This window comes from Hibiscus syriacus, unplaced genomic scaffold, assembly GCF_006381635.1.
Source record: "Hibiscus syriacus cultivar Baekdansim isolate YM2019G1 unplaced genomic scaffold, ASM638163v2 tig00016212_pilon, whole genome shotgun sequence".
NCBI lineage: Eukaryota > Viridiplantae > Streptophyta > Magnoliopsida > Malvales > Malvaceae > Hibiscus > Hibiscus syriacus.
In genome coordinates, this window is record NW_024062384.1 from 332,463 (window position 1) to 350,054 (window position 17,592).

Sequence of the window (17,592 nt, forward strand, 5' to 3'; positions counted from 1 at the left end):
TGAAACACAACTTCTCCACAAGGTCTACAAGAAACCTGCAGATTAAATACTGGTGTTATTGCATAGATGCAATGAAATAGCAATTTATATAATATAATATGATTGCAACGGGATTGTTAGCTGGAAGGTCGATCGAAGAAGATTTTAATGAATTAGCTAGCTACATTTTGTAATGTGGTTCTCGTTATAATAAAATAAAAACTGATAATCATAATTTCTCAAAATAAAGATACAGAGTTTGAATTTTAATTTACATTTGTATTCTTACTCAAGTATTATCTCATTCGTTACATAACAAAAACTCATTTTTAATATATTTTTACATAAATTATGTAAAATTTAATATTAATTAAAATTAAAATAATACTAGATATATTTAAATACTCAAGTAATATATTATCAAAAAATAAAATTTTTATATAAATAATTTTTATTTAAATATTTAGAATTTCACTTTAAAAAACAAATATAGAAGAAGGACAATTTGGTAAAAATATACATTCCAGTAATCTTTTATTCCTTCAACCAAACACTGTAATCTTACATTCCTGCCAAACTAACCAAACACAGTAATGTAACATTCCCAGTAATCATATTCCCTGGTAATCTTTTATTCCCACTGGTAATCTTACATTCCGTGAACCAAACGCACCCTTAGTGATTCTAGCTTTCTTTGATCTCGATATTATAGGAACCTCACGACCATGGAGAGAAAGATGTATCAATTTCCTGAAATTTCTTCATCTTGCTTTAATTAAATAAATGAATTAAAAATTCATTAAATGCTAAATTAACACTTTAACCTTAAAATTAAATCTCTTTACCAATTTACTCTTGAATTTCATGGTAATTACTAAATTACCATGCTTTCATCATCCCTTACATCATCATGAACAAATTCCAATTTTGTCATTGAAATTTCCAAAAATTACAATCTATTCACTTAAATCCGACAATTCATATTCAACATGGAAAAATTATCTTAAATCCAATGACCCATGTTAAATCCTTCCAAATTAAGTTATGGAAATGAAATTCTTAACATTGCTTTATCATCCTTCCAAATATCTTAAAAATCTGATTTGATTCGATTATCCTGATTTTTCTCAAACTTTATCGTTTTATAGCTTTTAATTCAAAATATGTACAAAAAATCTGATTCCCACATAAATGTCATTCATGGGATGAACTATTCATTTACGGGACTAGATTATATAACTTTTTAAAGAACACATTGGTCCATTAACTTTATCCAAATTTATAATTTAGCCACTAAACTTTTAAATTTTTTGTTTTGGTCATTAGATGAAATTGTGGGGTATTATAATCAATTTTATTGATTAACATGAAAGACATACTTGATTAGTTGCACCTTTAAGGGGTATATACGATAATGATATATATGTATGTATATATATATGTATATATGTATGATATGTATGTATTGATGCATGTATATACGTATTAAATACATATATACATGTTTACATGTATGCATACATTCATGTCTACTTGTATATATACATGCATGTAATGCATGCATCATACATACATCTATATATTATATATACATTCTCACATATTCTAAATGTATACATACATATAATCATGCATCATACATAAATGCATACATTTTACATATATACATGATATAGGTTCTACATACATCATACATATATGCATGTTCTACATAATACATATATCATACATGCATCTCATACATACATTTTCATGAATTAATATATTTGTATAATATTTTCTAAAACAAAATTTTGATTAAGATGTTAAACTTTTTTCATCAACTTTTTAAATGAATGCAATTTTAGTTTAATTTGACATTAATTTTAGCTTTATATTTTATAATTGTTTTAATCTGATTCATTCGTGTTGTTTAATTTATTTAAATTATAGCTTGTAATTTAATGTCTATTCAATTTAGTCCTTAAAATTATATTTTAACGAAAATTGACTTATTTATATTTTTGTAATTTACTCCAGACCTATAATCACATCAAAAACTTCATTTCAAACCCTATAAATCATATCATAATCTCCAAAACCTTATAACTTTTGTCCACCAACTTTTTAAATAAATGCAATTTAGTTCATTTTTATATTAATGTTAGCTTTACATTTTACAATTGTTTCAATTTTATTCCTACATGTTTACTTTATTTAAATTTCAATTTTTTAATTTCATGTTTGTTTAATTTAGTCCTTAAAATTATATTTTTATCTGAAATTGGTGCATACTTATTTATGTTTTTGTAATTTACTCCAAACCCTTTGAATCACATGATAAACTTCATTTCAAACTCTATAAATTATATCATAATCTCCAAACCCTATAAACTTTTATTCACCAACTTTTAAATGGAAGCAATTTAGTTCATTTTTATATTAATTTCAAGTTCACATTTTACAATTGTTTCGATTTCATCCATCATCCCTATGTGTTGTATAATGTATTTAAATTTCATTTTGTAATTTCATATTTGTTCAATTTAGTCCTTAAAATTATCGTTTTATCAAAATTAACTTATATTTATTTATATTTTTTGTAATTTAGTCCAAATCCTATACAATTACAAATTACAATTCAACGTTCATAAAAGTCGTAAAATAATTAACCCAAAAATGAGACCTGATTTGAATGAGATCCGACCTGAAGTCCATTCGAGCCTGAATTAACATGATATTTAGTTAATTTAGACCGAAACCATTTTGACCTGAATTGATAACTACCCGAAGTGAAATTAACCCAATCCGGACCCGAACTGAATTTGATTTCAAATCAACTTGAAAATAACATAAACTGATTTGACCTAAACCCCACCTGATCCAAGTCTAACTATTAAATTGACCTAACATTACTCATATCTGATTTGACCTGACTTGGCATTATCTAACAAAAATCTGAATGATTACATGATTTCACATCCCTATATAGGACTTTAAAACTAAATACCCATATATATATATATATATATATATATATATATATATCTAGGGTCGAAAGACTCTCGCGTTATCGGAACATATGCACAATTTCATGTTAAAAACATTTTTAGCATGATGAACTTATAAAATTCTAAAGAAAAAGATAGATTATTAATAAAAATATATATAATAATTTAAAAAAATTAAGAGACGATTATCTCTGATCACCCTCTTGGTCTAAGTAACACCCCCAGATCGATGCGGGTGACCCGATCCAATCTGAGGTGTCACATTAGGGCCACCAGAGTGACCCACTGTAAAAATCTCGAAAAATTTAAAACTTTTATTAAAACATGTAAACTCATAAAATGATTTATGAATACACAAGTAAAATTTATCAGTATTCTGAAATAAAAAAGATTTTAAGACTCATATATATATAACAAAATACAACTTACAAGCCCCCTAATCACCTGTACCATACTCTATAAGCAACGCCGGAGGAACTCCCTTACTGATTTCGATAGCTGCACTGGTACGATTTTTATAACCTAGAATGATGAATAACAGAGTGATCTTTGGGAAGCTCAGTAATACAATACTACCAGATGATGCTACATGACATGTAGATAAATAGAAATACATAGAATTTTCTTCTTTAAAATAAGAACATATACAAGTTTCCGGGATAAGTTGGGGTTTCACTTGTAGTTCATCGAGTAGAAGCCATAAAGATCTCAGTTCATATGAAGCGTTCATAGTGTCAAGTTTTCAGGAGATCGAATAGGATGTCTAGTGTGTTCCAATCAAAACCAGTGAAAAGATATAAATCTTTTAAAATCATAAAAGAACTCTCCAACCAAACTCCATTATGCAGTTCCCCATAACCGCGTCCATGGGGCTTACCCTAAGCACATAACAAAGGGAGCCAACTTCAGGGAATGCCTTGGGGCCTATAGGCCTACCCAAGGGTATCCTTAAGTCCATAAGGATTTACCAGAAGGATCAGGATTGCACCTCCATACTCCAGAATCCTACCCATATAAAAATCCAGTAGAAATTAGTTTTAGTCGTAAATCGTAATATATGGATCGTGATCCAGTAATATGATATAATCGTGATAATGAAATAAACCATATAACTAATCTCCACCTGTACATCAAAAGTAGTCCCATGATTAACCCAAGGGAGTGCATTGGGGCCTGAGAGCCTACCCAAGGACCACCTTATGTCCGTAAGGATTTACCATATTGATCAGCGTTGTACCTCTAGTCTACCCATATAATATCCCAATAAAACAGTTCGAGTATAACTAATAAAAACATAAAACCATAGTTCATAAACCAATAATATCCATGATTCCATAAATCAGGAACAATTCATATTTTCGGTGAAAACCATAATCGGAGAATGCATACCATGTTATCATGGTTTATAAACCAGTAAATCAATACTTTCATTAAAACTCATTTAAAACATATAAAACAGTCATGTAGTACATGTGGAACACACTAGAGGTCCAGGTATTTTTCAGAGGCACTTGGTAGTTATCAGTATGGATACATGAAACTTATGCGGTTTGATCGGATTCCAGAAACGAGGTCCTGTTGAAAGAAATCGATTACTAATTGATCTAATTAGACATTTAAAGTTGATACTTTAGAATCATTCTATGATTCAGGCGCATCAGGAAAGTGTTCAATAACCTTTATACAAAATAATTCTAGATTCAGATTTATCGAGTGTGATTCCATTACCCAAACAATCATGGGTATTTAAAATCCTTTACATCTGAGTTACTTGTGTTTCTAGATATGATCAGAGTAAGTTGAACTGATAAGGGAGAATGAAGATTCAGGACATTTACAATTCATGTTGTTTGATCGGATTATCGAACAACTTAAGCTGAACAAATCCCAGAACTGATGCCTGTTGATTGGTCAATTCATTGCCCTTCCAGGGTTTTCACTCTGTAACACCAAAAATTATTGTCCATATATCATCTTCAGAATCATCACTGAATAGATCTTAAGGAGACTAGCAAATATTCTAATAATCTATATTTCCTTTCCAAATTGCAACAATATCAAGAATTGTTAACATATTTAATTCGTGGTCATGAAAATAGGGACAATACATCATGTAAGTTCATCATCGTTCCCAGATGTTACGAATGAATTATTAGGAATTTTCTGTATAAAAGTGTGAACTTAACGATGAAATTAGTAATTCATCGATTTAGGCTTGACTTCTCGGGTATTTTCTCATTCAGGGTCAATTCGGGCTACTTTTACCTCTCAAGGGTAAATTTTGTAATTTCTTAACCATGTAATTTCGGTATTAAAACTCTTAACAAGGATAATTATAATTTAAAGACCCTAGGGTTAATTGTTTTCTCAGATAATCTCTAAACTTGAAATGATTCCTTATCGAACGTATAGTATCTTGTATAAGCCATCCTAGGGTTAAAAATCAGTTATCCAGAATTTTAAGCAAAACTAACATTTTCTATGCACATCAGTAGTTTCATCGAATCAATATGTCTTTTCAGAGTTGTTATCTAACTTCTAGGGACAATTATTTCCTTTTTAAAACATAAATGTATTTTCTTTTATTTCACCTAATCGAATTATTCTCATAATTTCTCATTCAAGTGCCTTTGGCATTTAACTTTTAATGAGATAAATTATAATTTATTGATCCAGGGGTTGATTGCTTTATCACTTAATCATAGAACTTGTAATTTAGTTCTAACTGTCCCCTAATTTCTTATATTAGGCATCTGATCCATATTCAGTTACCGAATTTTTACCGTATTTGAATCGAGTGTAGGAATTAATTAACTACCCGGATGAGACCGAACATTTTTCATTAATGCATTTACCAAAACTAACATGTTCCATAAATCATGAAACAATAGTAATGTATTACATCGATTTTTGTGCTCCATCGATCGAACATTTAAACTCCATTCGATCGCTCTCAAACTTTAATTCCACGACCCATAATGTCTCGGATACATAGCAAAGCATATGGATGGATCGAGAGGTACTAGGTCGAGCTTCCAATTTTTATCTCATGAACTAGGACCATCAAATATACGAACTTGAATCCAATATAATTCCCCTCATGATAAAAAATTATTATTAGAAATTAATTTAATAGTCTGGGAACCGAAATGATAAAACTAAAAACTTCTAGAGTCCTTAAAATATTTAATAACTAAAATCAGATACTAAATCGAATTAATTTAAATTATCATAGCTTGGTTAAAATTTTATTAAAACTAAAAGACAAGTTAGAACCTTACCAAACATAGAGGACTAAAACTATGATTTGCCCATCTTACTTTCCCAACACCCCACAAACACGTGATTTTCAAAAGTAATTATAAAACCACTTTTTCATTTCACGCAACCTTCCACCATTTCTATTTTTTCTTTTATTCTCCTATGCTCTTCATATCTCAAGTAAGTATATTCCAACGGCCGATCATCGGCTGCCATTAACAGTCAATGGCAACCACATCGGTCGTTGTCACTGAGCATCAGTCGAAACAGAAAATATACCATTCGAATCGCCTTATTCTCTTTATCACAAATCTAGCCTCTGATCATCGAGAATATTTATAAATAGCTGCAAATCTACCAAAAATGTTTTCGTACCCACGAACTAAAAATAACTCTATTGTCATCGTTCACCTTCAGATGGAGCTGGCTTGGAGATATGTGCTTCCCATCACCAAGAGAAGTGTTCTCACCGTTGGGATCTTTAAAATAATACTTCCAACATCGAAAATAGAACCCCAGCTCTTTCCGACATCCAACTTTATTTTTCTCTGTCTTGAGTTGATACATTATAGTTGTTAATGGTGGTTCTACAGATGATTAAATGGTACACATGATGGAGCTCACATCATCGATTGTTGGTACTATTGGATCTCGTCTATGCTTGGTGGTAATTTGTATCTCGACTGCTGCAAGGATGCTGATCAAAGGATAATGTGGTTCAACGAGGTGACTTAGGACGTTTAGCTTGATACTCTATTGGTTTGGTCAATCTCCTACTTTGGTTCACCGTTTTGAAGAACCAATGAAGTAATGTTAAAGATCCCTACTTCATCATCCTTATTCCCTATTTTTAAAACAAACTTCCCCCTTACTTAAGAAAAATATCTCTTATGGAGTAGCCCTCAAATTTTTTTGAATAAAATAGTAGCCAAATAAAAAAATTATTTGCCAACCAAACTTCATATTATTTCACAATAATAAACTAATGTATTCTATAAATCTCTTAAATTTATAATAACCAAGGGAGGGAAAAATTATAACTACAGTCTATGAATTTTCTCCATAATTCTTTTGAACCCGATACTTTAATTAAACTGTTACTTTAATCTTCATATTTAATCTAGAAGAAACATAACCTCTAAATTGGGGTGTGACAACTCTCCTTCCCTTAAAAAAATTTCTTCATGCATAAGTGAAGATTTTAACAATTCTTCAATATCTTCTGGTAGCTTTTGCAAAATTACGAGTCCTCTACTAATCCTTAACCAGCTGAATAAGAGTTCCAGGTAGAACTTTTTCTTTTCAAAGTTCTAAAATTTGTACAGAATTATCCTCGCAAAACCAAACTTATCTTAAATATAAATCCTTAATCAGAATAATACATGTTTACTTTTAGTGCAACATGCAAACATAAATGTTTTATTTTATACTAGTAGCATCACCTCGAGATATACACTTTTACCAAGTATTCGAACATTTACTTTAATCTCATACAAGTCAAATCATTGAGGCACATTACTCTATATCTATTGGGTTTCAATCTCATAAAAACATAACAAGAATTATTCTAGAAATTCTTCAATTCAGTACATCAGTGTATAACCTTTTGAGGCATAACACCTTGTTTAGGTTTGAACCAAATACCTTATTCTCCAATCTACTTAGTAACATATCTTAATCTCAAAATTTTACTTTTAAAGGTTGATTATGGGTTTATTATTACAAAGCGTTTGAGCTTAACAACTTAAATTTAGGTTGTGAGTCAGTTCAAAATACAAAAATGACTAATCTCCCACATTACTCACGGGGTAACTTCAATTTTTGCTCAGATTGAGTCATAACAGATAAGATGTTTTGGTATACTTAATACAAAATGATTTCTTAACATCAGAGTTTTGGCTCAGAGAGTACGGTTGTAGTCTAGGGGCATGTACTGATCAAACATCTTTTGACATTCGATTGGTTGGTCTACTTGAAAATTTTAACTCAACCTAAGCTCTCGTACCACTAAATGTAACACCCCCAGACCAATGCGGGTGCCCCGATCCAATCAGGGGTGTCACATTAGGGCCACCGAAGCAACCCATTGTAAAAATCTCAGAAAATTTAAAACTTTTATTAAAACATGTAAACTCATAAAATGATTTATGAATACACAAGTAAAATTTATCAGTATTCCAAAATAAAACATATTTTCAGACTCGTATATATAATAAAATACAACCTACATGCCCCCTAATCACATGTATCATACTCTGCAAGTAACGCCTGAGGAACTCCCTTACTGATTTCGATAGCTACACTGGTACGATTCTTTTAACTTGAAATGATGAATAATAGAGTGAGCTTTGGGAAGCTCAGTAATACTATACTACCAGATGATGCTACAAGACATGCAAATAAATGGAAAGCCATAGAATTTCCTTCTTTAAAATAGTTACATATACAGGTTTTCGGGATAAGCTGGGGTTCCACTGGTAATTCATAGTGTAGAAGCCATGAAGATCTTAGTTTATATGAAGTATTCATAGTATCAAGTTTTCAGGAGATCGAATAGGATGTATAGCATGTTCCATTCAAAACCAGTGAAAAGATATAAATCTTTTCCAATCATAACAAAACCCTCCAACCAAACTCCATTATGCAATTCCCCAGAACTGTGTCCATGAGGCTTCCCTAAGCACATAGCAAAGGGAGCCAACCTAAGGGCATGCCTTGTGGCCTATGGTCCTACCCAATGGCATCCTTAAGTTCGTAAGGATTTACTAGCTGGATCAAGGTTGTACCTCCATACTCCATAATCCTACCCATATAAAAATCCAGTATAAATCAGTTTTAGCCATAAATTGTAATATCTGGATCGTGATCCAGTAATATGTCATAATCGTGATAATGAAATAAACCGTATAACTGATCTCCACCTGTACACCATAAGTAGTCCCATGATTAACCCAAGGGAGTGCCTTGGGGCCTGAGAGCCTACCCAAGGATCACCTTAGGTCTGTAAGGATTTACCAGATTGATCATAGATAGGCCTCCATTATACCCATATAATATCCCAATAAAACATTTCGAGTATAACCAGTGAAAACATAAAACCATAGTTAATAAACCAATAATATCAATGATTCCATAAATTAGGAACAATTCATATTTTTCGGTGAAAACCATAATCGGAGAATACATACCATGTTGACATGGTTTATAAACCAGTAAATCAATACTTTCATTAAAACTCGTTTCAAAACATATAAAACCGTCATGTAGTACATGTGGAACACACTAGAGGATCCAGGTATTTTTCAGAGGCACTTGGTTGTTATCGGTATGGATAACATGAAACTTATGCTATTTGATCGGATTCCAGGAACGAGGTCCTATTGAAAGGAATAGATTACTAACTGATCTAATTAGACATTTAAAGTTGATACCTTAGAATCCCGCTATGATTTAGGTGCATCAAGAAAGTGCTCAGGAACCTTTATACAGAATAATTCTAGATTCAGATATACTGAGAGTGATTCCATTACCCAAACAATCAAGGGTATTCATAATCCTTTGCATCTGAGTTAATTGTGTTTTCAGATATGATCGAAGTGAGTTGAGCTGATAAGGGAAAACGAAGATTCAGTACATTTACAATCCATTTCGATCGATCGGATTATCGAACAACTCAAGCTGAACAACTCCTATAACTAATGTCTGTTGACTGGTCAATTCATTTCCCTTCTAAGGTATTCACTCTTTAGCAAAAACAATTCTTGTCCACAGATCATCTTCAGAATCATCACTGAATAGATCTTAAGGAGACTAGCAGATATTCCAATAATCTATATTTCCTTTCCAAATTGCAACAATATCAAGAATTGTCAATATATTTAATTCGTGGTTCATGACCCATAGGGACAATACATCATGTAAGTTCATCATCGTTCCCAGATGTTACGAACGAATTATTAGGAATTTTATGTATAAAAGTGTGAAATTAACGATGAAATTAGTAATTCATCGATTTAGGCTTGACATCTCGGGTATTTTCTCATTCAGGGTTAATTCGGGCTACTTTTACCTCTCAAGGGTAAATTTCGTGATTTCTTAACCATGTAATTTTGGTATTAAAACTCTTAACAAGGATACTTATAATTTAAAGACCCTAGGGTTAATTGTTTTCCCGGATAATCTCTAAACTTGAAATAATTCCTTATCGAACGTCTAGTATCTTGTATAAGCCATCCTGGGGTTAAAAATCAGTTATCCAGAATTTTAAGCAAAACTAGCATTTTCTATGCACATCAGTAGTTTCATCGGATCAATATGTCTTTTCAGAGTTATTATTCAACTTCCAGGGACAATTCTTGACTTTTTACAACATAAGGGTATTTTTGTAATTTCACCGAACCGAAGTATTCTCATAATTTCTCATCCAAGTACCTTTGGCATTTAACTTTTAATGAGATAAATTATAATTTACTGATCCATGGGCTGGTTGCTTTATCATTTAATCACATAACTTAAAATTTAATTCTAATTGTCCCTTAATTTATTATATTAGGCATCTGAGCCAAATTCAGTTACTGAATTTTTACCGTATTCGGATCGAGTGTAGGAATTAATTAACTACCCAGATGAGACCAAACATTTTCATTCATGCATTTACCAATACCAACATGTTCCATAAATCATGAAAATGTAGTAATGTATTACCTCAATTTTTGTGCTCCACCGATCGAACATTTAACTCCATTCGATCGTCTCAAACTTTAATTCCACGACCCATAACGTCTCGGATACATAGAAAAGCATACAGATGGATCGGGAGGTACTAGGTCGAGCTTCCAATTTTTCTCTCACAAACTCGGACCGTCAAATATACGAACTTAAATACAATATAATTCCCCTCGTGATAAAAAAATGATTATTAGAAATTAATTTAATAGTTTGGGAACCCAAATGATAAAACTAAAAACTTCTAGAGTCGTTAAAATATTTAAGAACTAAAATCAGGCACTAAATCGAATTAATTTAAACTATCATAGCTTGGTTGAAATTTTATTAAAACTGAAGGACAAGTTAGAACCTTACCAAATATAGAGGACTGAAGCTATGATTTGCCCATCTTACTTTCCTAACACCCCACAAACACGTGATTTTCAAAAGTAATTATGAAATCACTTTTTCATTTCACGCAGCCTTCCACCATTTCTATTTTTTTTTTCTTTTATTCTCATGTGCTCTTCATATCTCAAGCATGGATGTTCCAACGGCCAATCATTGGATGCCATTAACTGCCGATGGCAACCACTTCGGCCCTCGTCACTAAGCATCGGTCGAAACACAAATTATACCCTTCAAATCGCCTCATTCTCCTTATCACAAATCTAGCCTCTGGTCATCGAGAATATTTATAAATAGTTGCAGATCTACCAAAAAATGATTTGGTTCCCACAAACTAAAAACACCTCTATTGCCGTCGTTCACCTTCTGATGAAGCTGGCTTGGAGATATGTGTTTCCCATCACCAAGAGAAGTGTTCTCACCGTTGGGATCTCAAAAATAATGCCTACAACATCAAAAATGAAACCCCACAGCTCTTTCCGACATTCAACTTTATTTTTCTTTGCTTGAGTTGATACACTATAGTTGCTAATGGTGGTTCTGCAGATGATGAAATGGTACACATGATGGAGCTCACATCGTCGATCATTGGTACTGTTGGAGCTCATCTAAGCTTGGTGGTAATTTGCATCTCGACTGCTGCAAGGATGCTGATCAAAGGATAATGTGGTTCAACGAGATGACTTAGGACGTTTAGCTTGATAGTCTATTGGTTTGGTCAATCTCGTACTTCGGTTCACCGTTTTGGAGAACCAATGAAGTAAGGTTAAAGATTCCTACTTCATTATCCTTATTCCCGGTTTTTAAAACCAAACTGCCCAATATCTCTTATTGAGTGGCCCTCAATTTTGTTTTTGAATAAAATAGTAGTCTGATAAAAAATTATTTGCCAACCAAACTTCATATCATTTCACAATAATAGTTCTATTGGTTTGGTCAATCTCCTACTTCGGTTCACCGTTTTGGAGAACCAATGAAGTAAGGTTAAAGATTCCTACTTCATTATCCTTATTCCCGGTTTTTAAAACCAAACTGCCCAATATCTCTTATTGAGTGGCCCTAAATTTTTTTTAATGAAATAGTTGTCTGATAAAAAAATTATTTGCCAACCAAACTTCATATCATTTCACAATAATAAACTAATGTATTCTAGAAATCTCTTAAATTTATCATAATCAAGGGAGGGGAAAATTGTAACTAAAGTCTATGAATTTTTTCCATAATTCTTTTGAACTCGATACTTTAATTAAACTGTTATTTTGATCTTCATATTTAATCTAGAAGAAACATAATCTCTAAATTAAGGTGTGACAGTCTATCTATACGTATTATCGAAATTTGTGGCTTTCGTTTCGTAATCAAATTGGTGATAGGGACTGAAGGCAGAAGACGAAGGCCCATGGTGAAGAGCTCTCATTTTGGCTTAACAGATTTGAATAAACTTTGTGTGTAAAAGAACCGACGCATGCTACCACATATGTATTAATGCTATTTATCTGAAAAACTAAATATTAAAAAATGAAATACTGAATATAAATTGGTGACGGAAACAAAAAATTTCATCAGTCTTTAATAATTTATCTCTTCTAATTTAAACGAAAAATTTTGATCGGTGAAAGAATATTAGTATTTTTCCTATTGAAAAATGAGGAAGATATCTCTTTCCATAGGGTAGAATGATGCCGGAGGAAAAAGGAGTCTTTTGGTCTTACTCGGAACAAAAATATTTTAACGTTAAGATGATTGATTTCAGGTCTAGAATTATCATAACTGTTAATAGGTTATTGATACGTACAGATACAACTATAAGTCATTAAATTTAATTATAATCTGAATTTTGGATATTACAATTATAGATATTAAGTTATAAAATTCAACAATTCGATTTCGATATCAAAATTTCAGTATACGTTTTAATATTAAAACTGAATGCTGAATTTCGATACTGGATGGATTTCAAAATCAGTCGGTTCCAAAACCACATAATTAAAAAATTTGTTTTAAATCTCAAAATGATTGAAAATGCATTGTAATCCCTGTATTTTATATGTTTAATAATTTAGTCCCTAATTTAATCATTAATGATTGTATGAATGTTTATTTATCTAATTTAGTTCTATTTTAACTTGATTAAATTTTATTCGGTCAATATGATATTTTCGATCTAATTTTTTATTAAGCCGGATTAGAGGTGTTACCAGCGACAGACGCATGATTTTATGTTAGGAGGGACGAACTTATAAAATCTTAAGTATGAGAGAACTTATAAAATTTTATGGGGCCGAAATATATTTTCAATAGAAAATATAAATAAAATATATAAAATATATACGAATTTGAAATTTTTAGGGTGGCGACTGCCACCTTCTATGTCCATCCCTGGATGTTACGGCCTGAGTTGTGGAGAAGTGATGGTCTAGTTTCGATTTTGATCCCTCTATTATATAATAATTTTTTTATTTATTCCATTAAAAAAAACCTAGTCGAAGCCCACAACTACTTGAAATAACATGTTTCAACTACGGAATAGATGAAACAAATAATAATATTACACGATCTTTAGTCTCCTGATCAGCAGCTCCATGGCCGCCTCCATATTGTTACGTGCATTGAGCCATCCTCGCTATGTCCATCGCAATTTGTATGAATGTAGGAGAGGAGGTGGAATGTTCCATTGATAGATATTCTTCGTTCATCTTTTTCCACGTCGCATCAATTAACCTCCTTACGTACTTGTGGGCTTCCGCTTCGGATGAGTCAGTTTCATGCATGTAACATTGAATCGATTTTGGAACGTAGCCTCTTTTTAGTTCATACTAACCAAAACAAATACAAAGGAAAAAGTGTTAGATAATGTGAATCAAACAGAAAATCAATTACATATGATACAATTATCGTGGAGGGATTTCCAACTTTTTCAAAATAATTATTTGAAGTATCGTCTACCGTAGAGTTAATGGATCTATCAACGATTATAAATCTTTATGTAAATTGCATACCACTGATGTTCCAAGATCGTCAGCAAATCGAAAAATCAAGGACGAGCAATAGATTATTTTGGAATTTTCCTTCCAATGCTCCAAGAATTCTTCTGTTGTTGAATTTAAAGTTAAGGAAAAAGCATGTGATAGTCCAACAGGAGCCGCAATAGAAACTCAAGCATTATCGATATACTCTTTAAAGGTCGGTATGTATCAACAATGAAACCATTGCCTTCAATAGAAAAGCTTTGCATAAATCTGCCCACTGAAACACGTAATAACACTAAGATTTGATTTAGATCTGTATATATTTCGACTATTTATTCGTTCTTTTGTGTATTATAATAATGTATTTTGATTTTATTATGCTTGTGATTATGATGTAGAAAAATGAAGAAAAAAATGTTAGATTTAGAGCATAGTACCGCTTTCTTCAAGAAAGTAATGGTATGAAGGCATGGATCAACTTATTTCAATAGCTAAAGGAATCATTGTTGTTCCTACAGGTCATGGGTTTGAGCACCAACGTATGCAATGTTGATTGAATGTTCATTGTCAAATAATCGAGAGTATTTAGAACATATACTACTTTATATTATCAAAAGTCATTTCGTTTATGGGGTTGAAAAGGGCAAAGAAACATATCTTCAAATCCTTTGGGAGAAGCTCCATAGCATTTATATCCCATCTGAAATTACATCATTCTAAGTTAGCATAGGAGAAGTTAGGATTTTTCTTTTTAGAAGACAATAATGAATTTATAAAATTTTATAAAGTTATACTCCAATGTTCATTTGAACTAACTTATGATTGTATGTACTCAAATTGTAATTAGAAATTAAGTTGCATTTTTTTCTAATTCTACTAGTTGAAGATTACTTGGTGATTAAGTTTATTTAGTTAAGAATTCTTATGGAATAAAGATTCTTGATGATTGTGTATTTGGCTCTATAAATAGAAATAGCCTTAAGAGTAATGATATAAAATTTATTTTTGAGAGATATAATCCTTTTGAACTCTCTGTAACTCTCTTTTCTGAATTTTATGTGGGTTGATGAGAGTAAGAAGTCTATTATATTTTTATATTGATAAAAGTGGAAAATTTAGTTTGAGTAGGATTGAACTAAATAAGTTTCATTTATATAATCAAGTGACTATCCTTAAAAATAAATAGTAGAGATTAGGGTTAGAAGTCAATTAATTCATAGGGATTCTTTGTGTATTATTGTATTCTTCTAATTTTGATATTGGAGAAAATTCTTCTCTTTTACCCATAATTTTTCCTAAAAGGATTCCACGTAAATTTTGATGTCTATTTTATTGTGTGCTCATTATATTTACCGTTGTCTTCTAAGAAATTCGTATTAGGGAATTTGTGTTGTCTTGGTCATGATAATAACTTCCTTCAAGCATGAAATTTTATGGTTGGATCACAACACCAAAATCAAGTTGTGATAGGCGGAGACATGAAAACTTGCAAGGACTCCCCATTGTGATAAAAGGTAGAGTAAGACTATCAAGTTTTATTTTCTGCAAAGTTTAACAATTTTAGGAGATTAATTTTTTATTTTCTTATTTGTATCAAATGATGATGTTATTGATAGATATGTTTTGATTAAATCAAACGAAAGATGATTTTGTATTAAACAATGAAATCGTGGACATAACAATTCAGATAAGTAAAACATAATTCAGTTTTGTAAATATAACAAATTGGAGAAACAAAAGATAGTTCAAATTCATGAGCATGAATTTGTGAAGTAGAGGAGAGTTCAAATTCCCACATGGATTAATAATGTTAAGAATAAAATTATTTATTCACAATGTTCTACTGTTAGGAATAAGAATAGAAAAAAAAATTAAACCCTATAGAGATTCAATAATGAAAATGTGCTGTCCGTGGTTAAAAATATAAGAGAATTGTGTAGTGTTTGAGTGGCTCGAGATGATATTGTTATAAGGAAAATTGATACTTATAATGATTTTATTGATGAGAAGATTAGGTTATCTCGTGCATCCAAGTTTGGGTAAGACTTAAATTCGATTGACAATCATTGTTGAAGAATATCATTTTAAGGGGTTTTGTGAAGAGATGAAGAATATGTTCTCAAGGTGGAGAACTTATTCAACAATGTGAAGAATTGATTTTTTTGTTGAGTTTGAATATATCATAGAATTTGAGATTTTGTCCCGAACTTCTTGTACTTTTAGAATTCATGTCAATGTGAAGATTATTAGAGTTTATCCCAAAATTTATTTGACTCAAATTAATAAAGATACAAAATTAAGAGAAAATTGAGAAAATAAGAAACCTAGTTTGATTAAAAGTAAGAAGTGTATTATATTTTATATTTATTAAAGGTAGAAAACCTAGTTTGAGTAAGATTCTACAAAATTAGTTTTCTTTGTAATCAGGTAACTATCACAATAAATAGATCATTGGGATTAGGGTTAGAAGCCAAGTTGTTCATGAGAATTCGTATTCTTTTATTTTCGACATTAGTGAAAATTATTATTTTTTTGTCTGTGATTTTTCTCGAAATAATTTTCCACCTAAAATTTTGGTGTCTATATTATTGTGCAGTCATTATATTTTTCGTTATCTTCTAACAATATGTTTTCTTAAAGGACCAAATGATAATTTTTCCATTTTAGGCTATTACTTGTCCCCTCTAGCTTCGCCCTGAAAGTCAAGACATGTAATACGAGTACGACACCGCATAGACATAGTGCAAATTATATAAACGCACCTCTTAATAGCTTGAATGAAGAACTCTAACTGGTCCAATGTACCATACACATCGTACACATCATCTATTGTTGTTATTAATGAATTAACCTTTGTTAAATTTCTTCTTATGTTGGCATACTAAGGATCAAATATATACCCCACTGACCACATAAAGTTCACCATCAACCTGTCCCTAGCAAAGTTTTGCTTCTCTCCTAGGCATGTATCATTCCACCACCTGCAGCATGACAAAGGTTAGGATCTTAGTTATAGCATAAAGATGTTACTTTATAATTTTTTTTTACTCGGCAAATAAGATTTTTATTGCTAAAATTAAATTGCCAAGGCAAAGTAGAATTTTTTTGTTAAAAATCTCCCTAAACTTAAACAAGAAAAGAGTACATTTTATATGACAATACAAGAAAGCAAAAAAAAAAAAACAGAACCCTCCGAAAAAACACATCACCCAGCTAAGCCGACCACTCCCTTGTGAATTATACTTAGGACCGAAAGCCACCACCAAGAAGAAAAACAA

At 31.3% G+C, this 17,592-nt stretch overlaps 1 pseudogene; it reads right to left on the reverse strand.

The window, feature by feature from the left end:
• Positions 1-13,864: 13,864 nt before the first annotated feature.
• LOC120208302 lies at positions 13,865-17,309 on the reverse strand (annotated as a pseudogene).
• Positions 17,310-17,592: the final 283 nt, after the last annotated feature.